Raw genomic sequence first — 7,496 nt, forward strand, 5'->3', positions numbered from 1 at the left:
CTTATCTTCTTACTTGTGTTCTCAGTTTCACTCGTCCTTGAGTCCATATGTCTGTTTTTCTGTGTTTTCACAAATCTATCTACACATCCTTTAATTACTTGAGTTACAGGATGTCTTATCTCATCAGAAGAAACTATATATTCTGCTTGTGCTCATTTATTGCCTACAAACTATAAAATACAATTGATGTCCGAAATATATCAACTACATATTTCCTGCGTTAAGGCCTAATTTAGTGGCAGTGAGGCAAACATCCTTTCGGGACGTAGCTTATGCAGTAGTGTCCTGGTTTCAGCTGGGATAGAGTTAACTGTCTTCCTAGTAGCTGGTACAGTGCTATGTTTTGAGTTCAGTATGAGAAGAATGTTGATAACACTGATGTTTTCAGTTGTTGCTCAGTAGTGTTTAGACTAATGTCAAGGATTTTTCAGCTTCTCATGCCCAGCCAGTGAGAAAGCTGGAGGGGCACAAGAAGTTGGCACAGGACACAGCCAGGGCACCTGACCCAAACTGGCCAACGGGGTATTCCATACCATGTGACGTCCCATCTAGTATAGGAACGGGGAAGTGGGGGCAGGGATTCGCCGCTCGGGGACTGGCGGGGTGTCGGTCGGCGGGTGGTGAGCAATTGCACTGCGCATCATTTGTACATTCCAATCCTTTCATTATTTCTGTTGTCATTTTATTAGTGTTATCATTATCATTATTAGTTTCTTCTTTTTCTGTTCTATTAAACCGTTCTTATCTCAACCCACGGGTTTTGCTTCTTTTCCTGATTTTCTCCCCCATCCCACTGGGTGGGGGGGAGTGAGTGAGCGGCTGCGTGGTGTTTAGTTGCTGGCTGGGGTTAAACCACGACAAGTAGTTAGGCAAATTTCAGTGTTCTCATTTTGCAAAAGCCAATATACATTTCACAAAGGTGCTCTTGAACCAGGAAGGATGGAAGATGCTCAGCCTGCCACAGGTGATGCTCAGTGTTTCACAGGTTAGCTGTCTTCATCGCAATGCCATCTGGGAAGAGAAGGACCCCTTATAATAATAGCTAATACCTTTTATCGGTGCTTTTACAAAGGGGCTAAATATTATCTTCACAAAGACTCTGAGATGTTGGAAGTAACTTGTGTAAGACGATAGAGAAGAACAGTGATAGAGATGGACAGACCTCAGGACTTCTCAGTCTAGGCCCAGTACTCTGCCCAGTAAAGTCTTCTGCCTTCAAGGACAGAAATGGACACAGTCCAGCCAAGGCAGCGTGGGGTTGTACAGCTCTGTGAAGAACACCAAAAAGCCCTGTGGTTTGTTCTTATCTGTAAATCTAGTACTGGGTAAGTGTCAGCAGTGATGAGTTAGTCTTGCTAGGACTGCAAAGAGAAACAATTAGGTCTGTGATGTTCCAGTTCTGTTCATTGCAACATCCATCATTTGGTGGTCATTTATCGTTGTTGCTCTAGGAGTATTTATTTTACTGAATGATATGGAAAACTCAGCACGCTGTGATTCTGTAGCAAGGAACCATGGGAAAAAAAAGATTTGGAGAGATTTTTTGTTCATTTTTCAAAACAATTTCTTAATACAGGATGTGACAAAAAAGAAAAAAAGAGAGACACATTTTATTGTTCATATCTTTCATTCATTTTTAAGGAATGACTCAAAAAAATTGCTGAGAATAACCAATTGTGGAGGCTATATGATGAGCAGATCTAAGAGTCATTTTAATATTTAATGAGACCAAAAGCCTCTCATCACTAGTCATTTTAATGGCACTTGCCTTTTGGCTGGGTGTATGTGGCTGCATGTTTTTAAGGGACTAGTTTTTCTGTCTTTCTAATGAAATACTACTCGAGACAGGAGAAAAAGTGGTGATTTGGAGCTGTTTGGTTGCCATATCAATTTAGTTTATGATAAGGCAGGAAACTGAAGCTTTGTTTGCATCTCAGCATATTCATATGTTACTTCAAACTCTCCATGTCACTGAGTGACTTCTCAAAGATCATTAAAAAAAACTGATGCATGGAGCCTTACAGCAATTCTGCTTGCCAGAGGGGTAATCTAACACAGATGAATGTGTCTAATTGAGCAAAGCACTTAAAAACATGCATCCACCCTCCATCAATAGAGTGGTCACGTGAATATTTTTAAGTTAGGCTGAAAGCTTCAGGGATTGGTTCCCCTTTTGAATGGTACAGCAAACTGTGCACAGCAACCAATATTAAGTCAGAAGCAAATCCACAAGGTAGCCAGAAATTGAACTCAGGAGTCTTGCCTTTCAGTCAGTGTCTCTGACAAAAGTACTCCTTACTTGTTAACACAACATCTGAGGTAGGGGGAGGAGAAGAAATACCTAGTAATAGACCACATCTATGAATGTTTCAGCATCACTTCCTATTTTTATAGAATCTATAACGAATGTTGACTTGTGGCAATGTACAGATGAGGGTTGAGCTCTAACAGCAGTAGCTGTATTTTTGGTATGCTGTGCTAACACTGAATTACTGACAAATAGCTGGAAGCGGATGTTCTGAGTGATTTAGAAATAATGTGACCCCTGACTTCTATTAGGTTTTTCTTCCATTTGCTGTTTCAACATTACAACAAGGAGGGTATTATTTATAACAAGATATGTAAAGCTGAATTTATAGAATTTTGAAACTGCAAGTGTGGTTTCATAACTAAATAAATCTTAAGATAGGAAAACGGGAATTAATCAAAAGTTAGATGTCCTTGAAAAAGCTTTCCTTTTTTTCCTTCCTTGGAAATATTTACAGCTATATCACAATATTTTCTTGTCAGAAGCACTCAGTGAGCCAACTAGGAAAGATGCCTTCCTAGACTTGTTGTTTGTGAAGAGAGAAGGACTTGTGGGAGATGTGATGGTAGGTGTCTGTCTTGGCCACAGTGCTCATGAAATGGTTGAGTTTAAAATTTTCAGTGTAATGAGAAAAAAGGACAGCAGAGTTGCTACCCTGGATTTCAAGAGAGCAAACATTAAGCTACTCAGGGAGCTACTTAGCAGTGTCTCCTGGGAATCTGCTTTTGAGGGCTTAAGGGTCCATTGAGTGCTGGTCAGTTTTTAAGAACCACCTTTTAAAAGTACAGGTGCAGGCAATCCCATTGTGTCATAAGTCAAACGAGGGGCAGAAGACCAGCTTGGCTGAACAGGGAACTCCTCTTGGAAATCAGGAGGAAAAAGAAATTGTATGATCTCTGGAAGCGAGTTCAGGCTTTGCAGGAAGATTACAGAGCTGTGGTTCGTATATGCAGGGAGAAGACACAAAAGGCCAAAGCTCAATTAGAGTTGAAACTGGCCAGTGTTGTGTCAGGCAACAAGAAAGGCTTTTTTTAAGTACGTTAATAGCAAGAGGAGGTCTAAGGAAAACATTGGACCAATACTTGTTGAAGATGGTCACCTGACTAATAGGGATGAAGAAAAAGCAGAGGCATTCAATGCATTTTTTGCCTCAGTCTTTAAGAATACTGATAGACCTTGGGCTGCCTGGTCCTCTGAGTCGGAGGACCATGAGTGCGGGAACAGTGACTTTCCATTTGTGGACACTGAAATTGTAAGGGACCAGCTGTATCAGCTGAATGTTCATAAGTCCATGGGGCCTGATGGGATTCATCCCAAAGTACTGAAGGAGCTAGCGGATGTTACAGCAAGACCCCTCTCAATCATCTACCAAAAGGCTTGGGAGTCTGGGAAGGTCCCTGCTGACTGGAAGCTAGCCAACGTTATTCCAATTTACAAGAAGGGCATGATGGAAGACTCAGGAAACTACAGACCTGTTAGTCTAACCTCAGTACCTGGGAAAATTATGGAGAAGATCATACTGGGTGCTATTGAAAGACATTTAAAGGACAATGCAATCATCAGGCACAGTCAACATGGGTTCACAAAGGGAAAGTTCTGTTTGACTAATTTAATATCCTTCTACAACAAGGTCACCCACCTAGTGGAAGAAGGGAAGGCAGGGGATGTAGTTTTTCTGGATTTTAGGAAGGCTTTTGATACTGTCCGTCACAGCATCCTTCTGGACAAGTTGTCCAACTGTGAGATGAGCAGGTACACACTGCACTGGGTGAAGAACTGGCTGAACAGCAGAGCTCAAAGGGTTGTAGTGAATGGGGCTACATCTGGCTGGCAAGCAGGCACCAGTGGTGTTCCTCAGGGCTCAATTCTAGAGCCAGTTCTGTTCAATATTTTTATCAATTATGTGGATGCAGGAGTTGAATACACCATTAGCAAGTTTGCTGATGATACCAAACTGGGAGGTACTGTTGACTCCCTTGAGGGACAAGATGCCTTGCAGAGGGATTGAGATAGATTGGACCATTGGGCAATCATCAGTGGAATGAAATTTAACAAGTCCAAATGCCGTATTCTTCACCTGAGACAGAATAACACCAGACACAAGCATAAACTGGGAGGGGAGTGGCTGGAGAGCAGCCCTGCAGAAAGGGATCTGGGGGTGCTGGTCAACAGCAGGCTCAATAGGAGTCAGCAGTGTGCCCTGGCAGCCAAGAGGGCAAACCACATCCCGGGGTGCATTAAACACAGCATAACCAGCCAGTCAAAAGAGGTGATTATCCCTCTGTATTTAGTGTTGGTGCGGCCTCATCTTGAGTAATGTGTGCAGTTCTGGGCCCCACAATTTAAGAAGGATGTTAAGGTACTCGAATGCATCCAGAGGCTGGTGAAAGGGCTGGAAGGCATATCCAATGAGGAGTGCCTAAGGACTCTGGGTTTGTCTAGTTTGGAGAAAAGGAGGCTGAGGGGTGACCTCATTGCTCTCTACAGCTTCCTGAGGAGGGGAAGTGGAGAGGGAGGTGCTCATCTCTTCTCCCTGGTATCCAGTGACAGAATGCGTGGGAATGGTTCAAAGCTGCCTCAGGGGAGGTTCAGACTTGACATTAGGAAACACTTCTTTACAGAGAGGGTGTGCAGACATTGGAACAGGCTTCCTAGAGAGGTGGTCGATGCCCCATGCCTGTCAGTGTTTAAGAGGCATTTGGGTAATGCTCTTAATAACATGCTTTAACTTTTGGTCAGCCCTGAAGTGGTCAGGCAGTTGGACTAGATGATCATTGTAGGCCCCTTCCAACTGAACTATTCTATTCTATTCTATTCTATTCTATCTAAGCTGGTTAGACTATTCTAAAAGTGCTTGAGTGGATTTATTCACTGATGTGATCTAGTCAGAATGTGACATATTAGGAACAGTAAGTTGTTTAGAAACTAGAATGAAAAGCAAGATTTTATTTATTTGTTTGTTTACATTCAGCTTAAGTAACTCAATTTTAAGTAAGTATAGCATTTTGGGGAAAACAAGAAATGTGTTAGAGCCTTTCAGAAAGGCATTAATTCAGGAAAAGGTTCCTGGGGAATTCAACATGTGATGATTTGGGACACAGAGTCCATATCTTGCAAGTTATTTATTATCAAGTGTATATATCCAAAGGACTGAAAATTTGGAAAGCTGTGTAGAACTGAGTAGTTAATTTTGAACAAAATAATTTCATTCATTGATTAACTTTGGAAATTAGCCACAGACAATAGCATTGCTTTAATTCATTCATAATTAATATATTAAACCATATAGATCCTGATCCTTCTGTGTCATGCAGTCACTGTGTCTTCATGGATCTCAGCTGATATGTGCAGATTTCATTGCATGACTCTTACAATTTTCTCAGTCTTAAAATGGAGAGTAATACCGGCTAATTTATAATGGGTTGATTGGTTTAGTTAATCATTAATTTTATAGAGCATTCAGTTCCTTGTGTAGGGGGTGCAAAATAAATGTAGAAGATGAGTTTATACTTCAGAAACAATTTATTTGGAGATTCTATTGAGAAATTTGTCATGGTATTGATCACCATTCAGGAGAGAGGAGGTTGGATCACATCTCCCTAGTTCTTACGAGCTCTTTAAAATGAATGGCAGCAGATGGGAAAAAAGAAAATGTGGATTTCCCTGGTTTATCATCCCAATACTCTTCCTGGAGGTCTGGAGGAATTATTTCTGACTCTCTCTTTTTTTTTCTTCCTCAGGTTGGAGGTCACACAATGCTGCCTATTCGTTGGATGCCTCCAGAAAGTATCATGTACAGGAAGTTCACCACAGAAAGTGATGTCTGGAGCCTGGGGGTCGTATTATGGGAAATCTTTACCTATGGCAAACAGCCATGGTATCAGCTCTCAAACAATGAGGTGTGTGTATTATATTTTCAGATTGCATAAAGGAGGGTGGCATTTTAACTGATGGTATGGCTTCTCTGGGGAAAGGACAATAGCAAATTTATTTAGTAAAAGCAATAACCCTGATATCATGTATTTATGATAATTTTGTAGTTTAAGTTCTTTGTTTTCACCCTTTTCTCCCCAAGGTGGATGGAAGTTATCCAAGTAGGAGTATACCAAGTTGGGATGTAGCTTCTTCCTTTGTATAGAATAGTCTGCTGTGGGTGTTGAGAAAGACCATGAGGCAATAAAAAGGAGCTTATCTATCTCCCAAACTGACATTGGGTGATTTCAGTTACATATCAGGAAATGTCATTGTCATGAAGTGGTTGTTCTAAAACATTCCTGAATAGATTGAAGGAATCTGGAGATCTCTTCGTACCTGGGAAATCAGAAGTAATCCCTTTCCAGAGATTAGCCATGGTGGTACTCATAAAGTGTAAGGAGGGAGGGAGAGGTGCTCTATGTGAGACGAAACAGTTTACTTCTGAGACGAGGTGAGATTGATAGACAGGTAGGGAAGGTATGGTATTGCTTCCCTACCACCATTCCCTCATGAATGGAAGGGGTAACACAGGTTAACATAACATCACATCAGTCAAGGTATTGCTCCTTGACATCCTACATTATGGTGATTTTTCCAGATCATATCCCACTGCCTGTACATCTACCTAGAAATGCAGCTCTTTTGCAGAGGTGGCCAGGTGACTGCCACCAGTGAGGCTGCTGTGGCTATTAGCAGCTAACTCTTCCATGGGTGAGGCCTATGTAAATGGCATGGCTACACTGATCCTTTCCTTGTGATTTCTCATAGGTGATTGAATGCATCACCCAGGGCCGAGTGCTGCAGCGACCTCGCACATGCCCCAAGGAAGTATATGAGTTGATGCTGGGCTGTTGGCAAAGGGAGCCTCACATGAGGCTCAACATCAAAGAAATCCATTCCCTCCTCCAGAACTTGGCTAAGGCATCTCCAGTTTACCTGGATATTTTAAGCTAAAACATCCTAGCATTTCTTCTTATGGTCTGCGTGAATGAATGTGTTCAACTGCCGCTGAACTCCATTAAAATGTGTTCTTAACTTTGGTAGTATTAATGATAAAGATATGGAGAAGCTTTCAAAGGGCAAGCAATGTGCACTTCTCCATCTATAGACACAGTATTGACTTTTTAGACATTACTGAAGCATATCTTCACTCTCTCTCTCTCTTTCAGTTTCTATCATTTTTCCTCTCTAATCAATTTGGCTTCTGCATTAT

Source organism: Harpia harpyja, chromosome W (genome assembly GCF_026419915.1).
Source record: "Harpia harpyja isolate bHarHar1 chromosome W, bHarHar1 primary haplotype, whole genome shotgun sequence".
Lineage (NCBI taxonomy): Eukaryota > Metazoa > Chordata > Aves > Accipitriformes > Accipitridae > Harpia > Harpia harpyja.